A 12,800-nucleotide genomic window follows, 5' to 3' on the forward strand; every position below is an offset into this window, starting at 1 on the left:
GAAGCGCAGTGTGTAACATGTTGTTTATATGAAAGAGCATTTTAAGTTGAATGTGACTCATTGATTATCTTTGGTCTTATTGACATGATACAGTTTTAAAGAGAATTAGGACCATGTTGAAGAAAGTTAAAGAATAAAGTCATGTTCTTACGTTGTTAAAATAATGTAGTTGAGCAAAAGGTAAATAAAATCCATCTGAGAAGTGGTGAAGGAAATGGGCATAGTAGTAAGTATCTTGTAACTTTGTCACATACACTGATACAAGAAAATTGTTTAATAAATTAAGATTCAAATTAATTTATATTAACACAATTGATCAGTTTAATTTAATTCATTTGTTTTTTCAGTGTTTTAGGTTGGTCAACTTGTTCAGTGTACTCCTCTCTCCTGTCTGAATAACTACAGAAGAACATCTCATCATGAACAACACTGGGAAACAGTGTGTGTGATACACAGTGTCTTGGTCTCTTGTCTCATTTATTTCTAAATCCAATTCTCATGTTTTTCACGGCCCTGTTCAGACTTTTTTTTTCAGTGTTCATTCATCATATCAAGTGACTGTAATCATTGTAATCCCATAATTCAATTCTGCTCGTATTTAGATGATTCAATGCTGCGGCCGGACACGTCTTAGACAAAATCTGCTGTGAAGGGAGGTTCACATGCTGCTTGGTTCATTTCAGGAAACATGAGGAAAATGTGAGACTCTCCACTGACTTCCCTGGCTCATCATGGTGGGGGTTTTTTTTCTTATTTGATAAAGGCTTACATTCTCTGTTCAGGGTTAAACAGGGATACTCTGAAGCTTGACCCATTTACTGTATCACAATCTCCATTTTCCAAAGCGCTTGTTAGTTATTGGCGTCACAAGGGCTGCTTGTAATGGGAGAATTACATTTAAATAGCGTGTCATTCTTTTCATGAGGCTCCAGGTGTACTCGCTGAGAGGTTTATCTAACCCCCGCCCCTACAAACACAGGAGGATGACAATTTGTTATTAAGTGCTACTTAATCAAGTCCATGCGATTCTTGTACTTATAGTTTGTGTGCAAATTCATAATGAAAGCAGATTGTTGTTTTGTTGTATGTGAATTCTTCTTCATTGCTCGGTTTATTGGCGGGTGGCAACCAACGTCAAGGTGCATTACAGCCATATGTTCTCCAGACCAAGTATGTGAATTCTCACATTGATCAGGCAACTCCACTGGTTGGCTAAGTGTTAGTGTTTCCACATTGGCTGGTGCTCTTTCAAAATAAATAAACAAACAAACAAAAACATAAATAAATACATATATAAATTGCCATTGATTCTTCATCTGGTGCTCTGGCTTCCTCCCACAAACCAAAGACAGATTCGGGTTAAATTGAATAGAGACCCTAAAGTGGGTGTAAATAATGTTACGGATATATTAAATGTTGCTAATTGTCATCAAATTATGTTTGTGATGTATTCAAGAGACAAAATATGCATTGAGTTGTTTAAATTGTGTTTTGTTGTTGTTGATGTTTTTTAAACATCTTTTTGTTTAGTTGTCCCACTTTATCAAACATGATTGATAATGTGGTACAGCATGCTGTGTGTAATCTGGGACATTTATTCAAAGTCACTAAATGAGGGAAATATACATTTAGTGACTTCCTGAAGTAAAAAACAATGAATAACTAAAGAGATGTAGCTGATGATCTGCAATTGTCAGACAGGAGTTAATGGTAAATACTGTCTCTGTCTCTTTAAACTGATTGTCTGGTAGAGATGATCGAAAAAGCACAGAAGAGTCTTTCTTGTGGTCTGCAGCCATTGGTTTTACCAAACATGTGGAGAAGACAATGGGCTGATCCATGCTGATTTTCTCTCACCTGCAAGGACTGTTTGGTCCCTGAGTCGCTCCCAATAGAAAGAGTGACCTGTCCCAGATGATCAAATTCAGGCAAAATGTTGTTTTTTGGCACAAAGAACACTATAAGCTGTGTCATGTGAGTATGATGTCTCCATTATTTCTTCTGGTGTAAAAACATCATAAGCATTACAGAAAGGTATAATATGATGATCTATTGCGGAAAACAGATATCAGAATAAGTTGCAGAAGTCAAAATTGAAACCGCAGGCAGATCACGACTGATGGCATCGTGATTGACAGCTTCAGCACCCTCAGCTCCAGAAGCTGCTGCTCCTTCAGGCAGATTTGTTTCTGCCTTCATAGGCCCGAGGAGAAGTTGTAAGCACGACCTGAATTTCCTCCTCAGCCTCTTCATCAGCCGTTTCCTCCTGAGAGTCCATCTTTATCAGCAGGATTTCTCCAGGTGAGGCAGGCATGTTAGTGATGCCCTCACCGCAGAGAGGAGAGACAGAGACTTTGGAATCATCCTTTGAGTCGTCCATCTTGCAGACGATCATCTTATCAAATGGGCCGTACGCACTGAGAAAAACATGAACAAGAAATAATCAATCAATCAGTAAATAAACGTGTCAATTCTTCCAATCATGCATCTGTCCAACTCTGCTGATACCAACACACAGTCACTTACTACAAGCTGGTGTCCAGCTCCTCCTCCATGTGTCTCATGGACACAAACGGGTGCTGCAGAGCCTCAGCAGCAGTGATCCTCAGCTCAGGGTCCATCTGCAGAAGAAGCTTCAGCAGGTTGACGAAGGCTCTATGATCGATCATCTCAATGGGCTCCTGGATCTCTGGGTAAATCTGGATTTGAAACAAATCTGATCGTTCAGTTTATCTGCTTCCTGTCTCTCAGCAACAGAACTCGGCGGACGTCCGCTAACAAGAAGGTCGGCGGTTTGATCCCAGTCTCCCCCTTTCTCTGTGCTGAAGTGTCCTTGGGCAGTGTGTGAGTGGTGTGTGATAGAGAAAGTGCTGCACATACGTGTCTGAGTGTGTGTGAAAGTAAATACAGACCATTTACCATTTTTAAGAAAAGGACCACTTACTGTTTCAAGCTGATCCAGGGAACTGATAGTCTGCCAGTCATTGTGGAGGCAGGATATCACTGTCATATTATTATATATTATACTAAAGCATCCTCTGTGTTGCTACAATTTATGCTACTTTATACTTAATCCATTACATTTCAAAACACAAACATGTACAGTACAGTAATTGAGTACATTTACTCACTAAGTGTTTGTTTGCGGTATACTTACTATGTTTGTCTGCTGCCGTACAGTCGGCTGATTGTGCATTTCCATGCATTTTTAATTGACAGAAATTGATCTTTTCCACACAAATGTCGGCGCTGAATCGTCTTCAGAAATAATGGTTGTTCACAGGGGAAGTATGTGTAACTGAGGTCATGTGAGAAATGATCTGCTTATATACAATTCTGTCATCCAACAAAGATCAAAGTCACTCCAACATTCTATGCCTTTTATCTGTTACTAGCACTAAACTACTCACTTTGATGTCTTTTATTTAAATTCATTCTTATTTGATTATTTCTCATTGATCTTTCCAAATCAAATATGGTCCAACTTAGATGTACAAATGGTTAAAATATGTATTAAACACACACACACACACACACACACACAGACACACACACACACACACACACACACACACACACACACACACACACACACACACACACATTTACTTTGTTGTTGTTGTTACTGTTTTTGTTACAGTTCCCCCTCCTGTTTTGTGCTGTGTCATATGCATCTACATGTTGGTCAGATAAACTGCAGAACACTATTGTTAATATATATTTTTAAAAAGCATTTATGCTTATGTGTGTGTGTGTGTGTTTGCGGTATACTTACTATGTTTGTCTGCTGCAGTACAGTCGGTTGATTGTGAATTTCGATGCATTTTTCATTGACAGAAATAGATTTTTTCCACACAAATGTTGGTGCTGATTCGTCTTCAGAAATAACTGTTGTTCACAGGTGAAGGGTCTTCAACTGAGGTCGTGAGGAATGAACTGCTACAATTCTGTCATCTAACAAAGATCAAAGTCACTCCAACATTCTATTCCTTTTATCTGTAACTAGCCCTAAACTAGTCACTTTGATGTTCTTTTTTAAATTAATTCTTATTAGATTTTTTTCTCATTGATCTTTCAAAATCAAATATGGTCCAACTTAGATGTACAAATGGTTAAAATATGTATTAAACACACACGCACGCACACACATGTTTATACTTCTATCTTAGTGAGGACACTCAAACCCTAAACATTCCATTAAAGGTGGGTCAGAAAGTGAGGACCGGCTAAAATGTCCTCACTCCGTAGGTTGTAGGCTAAAACTTGTTATCACAAGGAATCTTTACAAGAGCACACACACACACACACAGACACACACACGTTTACTTTGTTGTTGTTACTGGGTTTTTTTACAGTTCCCCCTCTTGTTTTGTGATGTCATATGCGTCTACATGTTGGTCAACTAAACTGCCATACACTATTAATAATATATACTTAAAAAAAACATTTTTCGCTTATGCTTTTTAACATCAGGGTTGCTATTATTTCAATAGTTTTTATGTACTTTTATACAGATCTTTTTGTGAAAATATTTGTATATTAAGTCTCCCATGATATTTAAGCAGATGACACCTCACTGTACCTCCCATCCATGCACTGTTCAATCCCTTCATACTCCACTGTGGATGTTAAATCCTGGATGGTAAAAACCTTCCTTCACCTGACTGAGGTCCTAAACTTCAGCCGTGCAGACATTTCTGGGCTCATGTCATTGAATGGTATCTCCCTTGCATGAAATTGTATTGTCTTTGATTCGAGTTCAAAATTTTAAGAACAAACAACCCACTTCTCCGCACTGGCTTCATCCATCTAAGACCTGTTTCAAAATGAATATCATTACTGTTTGTTGCAGCCTTAAACTACTTTCAGACATGAAACGAACTCCGGATATCCTGCAGAGTTTCTGTGGACTTTCTCCAGTGCATGTCTGAAAGCAGCTTATGTTAGCCCTGTGATACACTGGTGTCCTGCAGGGTGTACCGCACCTCTCGTCCAATGTGAACTGAGGGTGGCAGGGGGAGCTGGAGCCAATCACAAAGAGGATGAGTGGTATGGATAACGGATGGATCAAATATTCACAAGTAACTTGGATTAAAATTGTGGAGTGTGGGTGGTAATACAGAGATATTGCCATTGAAAACAAATTTGTCACAAAATGTGTGATCATAGCTGAGCTTGTTTCTCATTGTTGGAAACTGTGAAAATAGATTTACACTACATCAGAAATACACTAAATACTGATGTTGCTATATTTATATGTTCACATTGATGAGTTAAGATTATATGACAATTGAAGCCGATTAATCAAAGTTATGAAAGCGGTGACACAGGATGGAGAAAAACACATTTCAATCACTCATGTGCACATTTTTGTTTATTTGAACCTTCATTCAAGAGCATGAACAAATCTCTGTGTTTGTTTTGAACACAAAACAGGTGATAAAAGAGTACAGTCAGTGTGCAACAGGTGGTACTTGAGATACACAACGAGTAGTGATACACATAACATTTGTCGAACAGTCTCATTGATGCATGTGATGTTTTTACACAAAACACATACAAATGCAAGGTTTGTTTGACTGGTGTCCATGGCGAAGTCAGCAAAGACAACAGTGTAATAATGTCAGATGTCAAAAAGAAGCAGATAGTCAACATGTAATCACTGAAGATTTAACTTTTTTTCCTGCACAATAATTAAAAAAAGACAAACCAGTTGGATAAAAAACATGTTTCTTTTCAGATACAAAGACACATTAGGATACTGCATGACAAAGGGAAATATAGATTATTGCACCAGTGCATCTTATAAAGACAACAAATTTTAAGATTTCCCATAAACATGCTCATATTATTTATCTTTCATTCTTTGATTCTTCACTTCATTATCCAAACATTGAAAATACAGAACAAATTATTCCACAAAAGATTGTTGTAAAAATTAGCATTGGTCATGTTTGATTCCATGGATTAATCCAAAATCCAAGCAAAGATTAAAACAAAAGGGTAAATAATAACCAGGCCGTCTGTGATAATCAGTGGGAGCTTGCTCTGAGTTCAGCTTTCTGACCAAAAACTCGAACAAGGTTATTTTTCATGTTAACATGGGACCAAGAATAATCACACAAACACCCGATTTACGGAGAACACTGAGGCTCACTGTGAGATGATTCTGTTGGAGTAAACAAATATTTGGTTTTCACCTAATCATGTGTCACAATATTAAACTGTAGGATGATTTGTCTCAGTAACCGTATGAAAGTCACATGAAAAATAACTCCGCTTATCAGCTCCTTATAATTCTGTGTTCACATCCTTTCCCAGGCAGTTTTACATCAATCCCCACCTAATGTGACCACCGGGGGACGTCAGCAACCTCCTGATGACGTCAATGCAAAAGGGTTAGGGTTGGGTAAACGCAAAAAGAGGATATAATTATGAGACTATCAAATACAGAGCAGCAGATTCAGCGGCACGTTTGAATTAAGTAGTAATGTTTATTGTGGTTTTAATGTCAGATTATTATCAACTGAAGTCTTGACTTATAGACAAATAGTTCAAATCAATGTGAAATGATTTTAGTAAATGAAGTTAATTTTCATGTACTTATTTATCTCAAAACCTGAGTAACAAAGTACCTTGCAAGAGAAAATAAAAGTTTGAAAAAACTAATTTAAAGGAACATTAAAACAGGAGACATAGCACAACAAAAACACAAAAAGTGCGCTTAATAACAGCAACAGATCTTTAGGTCTTCCGGTGGGACTTTAAAAAGGAGGCAGACTGTTCCACAGCCTGAGACCCAGGACAACGAGAATCCGACCCCTCTTGTTTTCGGCATTGAGGGGAGTGTAACTAGCAGGTCTCAGTCAGGTGACCAGAGCAGCCTGAAGAGGTATTTGTACTTTACTGATATTCTCTAGAGCAAGATCTTCATTGTAAAGCGAATTTCATAGATAGGTTAGTGATATCAAGGTGCGTTTTTTTAAAAGGGTTGACCTGAGACCAATTTGAAGGACCATAGCCTGACAAGAGCTATAAATTCTAAACGATGTACAACATTAATTAGATGAAAAACAATAGTAGTTTCATTTTTTTAAACAAACAAAAACCTTTACATTCCTCATTGACCAACAAACTAGAAACAGACCAACAACTAACAACCAATACCCAAGATTCATTGTGATGCCAAACAAGGGCATTGTAGTCTTCACCACCTCTTACTTCAGGATTTCTAATATTTCTTCTGTAAAGTATTAAGGCATCAATCCCCGCTTATGATTATTAAACCAAACTTTTTCCTGTGAACTGAGAGCAAACTCACCCCAGCCTGTTTTTGTTCTTTGTGCATAAACATCAGATGTATCAGTCCAGAGTATCAGTGTACTTTTTGGAAAACTAAACATCAGTTAATTTCATCATTGACATTGGCCTTGTACAGACCTGACGAGCAAAACATCATTTGACCCACCAGGATAAGAAATAAGAACTTAACCATTTTTAAAAGAAAACCATGTGATCAATCTGCACATAAATAATCACAGCTAAAATATGTAGGCTGTGAGCTGCGAGCTGTAAGCAGCAAGTGAAGAGGGTCTGAGCAGTGGAGAGGTTTTGGAACAATGCAAACAGTGCAAAGCTAAAGCAATACAGAGCTGGTGCAGAATGATTGGTGCAGCACTGTTACACAGGGGGACCAAGGACTGAGATTACTAGGAGACATGCAAATGACTTTGATTTACCAAGACAATTCCCAGTGGCCAAAACACAAACACATCTGTAGAGTGCAATGTAAGTACTTTCTGTGCACATTATTAAGAAGTATAATGATTCATTTAAAAAATACAATTTACGTCTGTACAAGTGTCAATATGATTAGGTAAAACAGTTTAAGAGCTGCTGAATTTTGATCCCAGCACGTATGATTTTTCCCTCAATCATACTGACACTGGGGACAATAACCAATCAATCTGTAGTTCTGTTGTTATTCTATAATCAAGATTGTCTATCTAAAGATGCACACAAGGTGTATTGAACCTTGCGTTCAGGAATTATGGCTTGTTTCGCATGTGCAATACCCTGAGATTGACCGACTTTTGTGTGGTGAACCAAATGTGCCTGATTTTGAGATGCTCAGGTCGTTCAGCAATAGTCAGCAAAGACAGTATTGGTTATGTTGCTGTTGGAAAATATACGGGGAGAACACACACACTGAAGCATGTTGATGGCCTCTGATGACAACAGAAATGATGGAATTGTTGACACCACGGTTCAAGATCAGTTGAAGCCACTTCTGTCCCACTCAGACAAAACAAACGAATCACAAAAGACTAGTTTGCAAAAGCAGGTTTTGTAAAATTGTTTTATAAATGTCCTTCCATTGTGGACAATGGAGAGGAATTGATGTCACACGTAAGAGTGCTTCATAAAACTACGCAATCAAGCCAAAGCTCAGCTGCTAATGTGAATATCAAATCATGTCTTTTCTGTGCACTGTGGGTAATCAGACACAGGAGTGGTGGTGTCAACATTGCAGTTGAGCAGCAGGAGACGAAACAAATCACAATCACATTTTTAAAAAAAACATGTATTTGATTAAAATATAGGAAATTATTAAAGGCAACTGTCCCTGCGAGGAAGATTATTGACTGTTCACAAAAGACAAGAATTGATTATACCTTTGTAGTATTCCTAAGGTGGTACAGAAGAGGAGGAGACATTTATAATGATACAAATTACACAACACAACAAATGGGACGTGACTGTGTGTGAATCTAAATATAGATGTGAATAAGTGGCACTGAAGAGTTGCTGGAAAATCCACCGTGTGGAGTCTGTCTATCTTGGGTTGCAGTGATAATAGAATCCAGTCAGGTGTTTAAGACAGTAGGACATGTCCAAACACTCCAAAGCTGTGGAGGTGTTGAAGCCTGAGTGCTGGCACACAGAGGAAAACAAAAGAGGATCAATGAGGCAAGTTTACAAAAGGCTGAGCAACGCGACGGCATTTGACTTTCAGCAGCAAGTAGAGCATCACCTCTTCAGTAAAATCCATATTATGAGAAAATGCTACTTAAGTGTGGTTGGGTTTGAAATAGAATAACCTGGGAATGTGCTGTTAGAATCAGCAAAGGAAACAAGAATCTGAAATAAGATACAGGGTAAGCTCTGCACTTTGACATTGTCTAACACTGTATTTTGAGGAAGGAGCAACTATGAAAATGGAGTCATTTCTATGTTTTCTATAGATTTCATCAAACCAAACGTGTTGCTTTGCTGTCACATACCCCTCAAGTACCCATATACAGCCTTTAACTGGGGCAGTAGGTGCTGTATTTAAATGAGCAAGTTCAGGAATAATCCGTCCCTACAATTAGGCTGATTCACAAGTTGTTGGCCATATTGGTTTATGTTCCAAAGTAAATCTGGATGATATTAATATAATCTTTATTTGTGGAATATCTATATATATTTACATTTTATTCGTATGCTTTATCAATTTTACATCCTGGACCATCCAGGATTTTCAGAATGTTGATGCAAATATCCTTGTTCAATACAATACAATTTTATGTGTAGCCCATATTCACAAATCATAATTTGTCTCATAGGGCTTTAACAGGGTGTAGGGTTAGGGTTAGGGCTGACCTTAACCCTCAACAAGAGTAAGGAAAAACAGTCATTTGACTAATTAATGAAGCCAAAGCTTCCGAGCAGAATGGCCAAAAGCTATGTTAGTCAAGACTGAACAAATGTGCACTTTAGGATTTACATCTGATGCCAATATTCAGAACCACAGCAGGCAGCAATGTGCCCTTTGTGTAGCACAGATGATAGATGGTTGCTGAGGTCTGGCTGGTGGATGGGAGTACAGCACGTCTGGCTTTCCAGAGTTCCAGACATGGTTAGCTCCACACATTTATCAACCATGACCATAGTCACCACCTAACCCTAACTAAGTCTTTTAGTTGCCTAAGGCTCAGTTTGAGCTGAATCAGGAAACACATGTTGTCCCACCATGGTAGAAGTGTTTGAAGGCCAATTTAATAATTATAATAATAATAATAATAAACATACATTTTAACACAGCCCCTTTGGAAGACATCCATAGTGTTGCCCATAGTGTTGTTCAAATGAAAATTGTCGTTGACTTTTCAAGACATAGCGACGACTCAAAGCTTTACACTAAAAGTCACATTAAGCCATATTCATACAGCAGCGCTTTTCTATCACACATTCACACTGGATCAGTGACCTGCCCATGGACACTTCAGTATGCGGACTGGAGGAGCCAGGGTTCGATCCTTTTACCTCCCAAACCGAAGCCTTTCATTCGGGAACACAGAACCAATCATGGCTTGAAGTGGGTGTGAGATTGTCTAATGCACAAGGGTGTGGGATAGGGATATTTACAAAGCCATTCGATCCTCTCTCAAGCAGCTCTAATTAATTTTGTTTTTGTACTTTTTGCCATAATCATTGTCTTTCCCCAACTTTAATTATAGAGCCCATGTGCAGATAATCTAGCAAGTAAGAATGTTTGAAATGTTGGCATTAGACACAAAAATGTAAGTCACTCAGTGTGTAATTGTGCAGAAAATTTCAGTGTTGAATTTCCAGAGCAGCTGTCGAACTTGCAGAGGTCATTCATTCTTAAGAAGACATGAAATAACCTTGATCACCCAACATTTCAGCAAACAAAATTGGCACAGACGAATCAAAGCCAGTATATTTGAGGACTTTCATCATGCACTACAACATGTTATATCTTTATTCCTGTTTGCCTCCACCTCTGATATGTGTGCAGTGAACTTTGCCTCACCCTGCTGCTGCAAGATGGCTTTCTTTTCAAAAGGAAGTTTTGCATTTCTCCGTACTTCATTCCAGATAACTCAACTGTTGAACTTTCGGAGCACTCTTGAGTGAGTCTTTGTTTCAGCAGAGATTCAACCCCCAAAGCAGTAAATTGCACTGAAAAGCATGAGACAGACATGCAAGATGAACCTCTGAAATCTTTAGGAGACACTCAAGTCACTGTCAAGACCTGCAAGGCAAAGGTCATGGAATAGATGGTGTCAGTAGGTCAAGTTTTGCTGGCTAAATGAGCTTACTTGTTTACTTGAACTTCAGGAGAAGGGGGATCTTACACAACACCAGTTACAAAACTTTCAGTATAATACTGACATTATCAAATCTGATGTCAAATGAGTGCATCCATTTGCCAGCAAAAGGTCAGGACCATGCAGTCATAAAACAGTTAGGTATTGGCTTTATCTCTCCCTCACTCCTTTGTGCTCCTGCTGTTTTCCCTTTCCCTAGTTTATATTCTGTACCTGATCTGTGTGAGTGCCTGTATACTGGGTCCGACCTTCCACATTCTCGCTCGGCATAATAGTGGATTTGAGATGAGGCGTTTGGAAATATCTCCATTTTCATTGTAAAATTCCAAATCAAACTACGTGACACAAAAATTATGATAAATCAACTTACCATTCAATGAAAAATTTAATTCAGTGTGGCCTCTGAGATTTCTGAAAACAGCAGCGAACTTTTAAGATCTCGTGAACTTGGAGCTAACATGAGATTGTGAGATCCAAGCTTATGAATTAGAGGGGGGTGCTCAGAAACACGACCCCTTTTGAAGGCAGCATTAAACCCTGAGGTTTCACACCACTCTTCACTAGATCTCCCACTCACTCATTTGGTTCATCTTCGCATGTTTGCCTCTTACGTCAACCAGCTCCCTGCCATGTCGACAAACCCCACCCTGAGAACCAGTGCCCAGCCAGCTCTGTGTTCGTCTTCCAGTCTGGCCTACTCCACTATTCTGTTGCCTGCCCAGCTCTCCAGGATCTGCAACCCAGCCCTGACCAAACACCCAGGTCAACACCCTGCTCTCCATCTAGATACCAGTCCCTGAACATAGCTAGTCCCCTTAAATTCTACAACCTTTCTTACACTGAGTCTGAGTTCTTAGAGTTGCGTAGTGCAAAAACGAACACGACTGTTATTGAACTGTGTCCATTGTAACACATTTCCAAAAAAGTCAGTCAAACCCAATGTCAGTGTGCTCAGTTTTGGTAACGTGGTAGCTGGGAATAGTAGCCAGCCATCTGTAAAATGCTCATGGTTAAACTGGCTAATGTTCTTGCATTTTTGTCTCTTTAAGTCACATGACAAGTTTCAGGTGCAAACAGCCCCTCTGAAGTCATCATTCTCATGTATCCAGCCCACAAGTATGTGGCAGTCCACCTGGATTTGTTCCGGTCGTCCTGATAAACTATCCGACAATGGCAACACGTCATCAGAAATACTGTTTACTGTATATGTAACACCAAACTGCTCTCACTGCATATTGAATGTGTTTGCTACTAAAGTGCCCACATTGTCTCTTTTCTTGTAAAGAGTTAACCCTCAACTTGTTTATCTTACTAGTAAACGCTAATCTAAAGAATAAACAAGAAGGGCACTCGGAGAGCTCATACCTCCACCAAGGTGTTGTATTAAGAAAATAAAAGAGCTCTATTAGATCCACCTGTTTATGCGGATCCACTCCAGCATTTAACAGGTTCTACCTTGGGTGATGCCCCACCTGCCACGAAGTTAAAAGGAAATCGCTCTGGCAGACAGATAGAAAACCTAACCTCCTCTGTAACGGTAAAAAGCTACACCATGTAAATGCAATCTAATCGTCTCCTTGTGCAGTTGATGAGAGTCACTATATTTTGATATACACTCGATGAGCACTTTATTAAGAACACCATATATACTAAGGGGTCCAAAATGTGCCAATAAATCATTTC

The sequence above is a fragment of the Hippoglossus stenolepis genome, chromosome 20 (assembly GCF_022539355.2).
Source record: "Hippoglossus stenolepis isolate QCI-W04-F060 chromosome 20, HSTE1.2, whole genome shotgun sequence".
In the NCBI taxonomy this organism is placed as follows: domain Eukaryota; kingdom Metazoa; phylum Chordata; class Actinopteri; order Pleuronectiformes; family Pleuronectidae; genus Hippoglossus; species Hippoglossus stenolepis.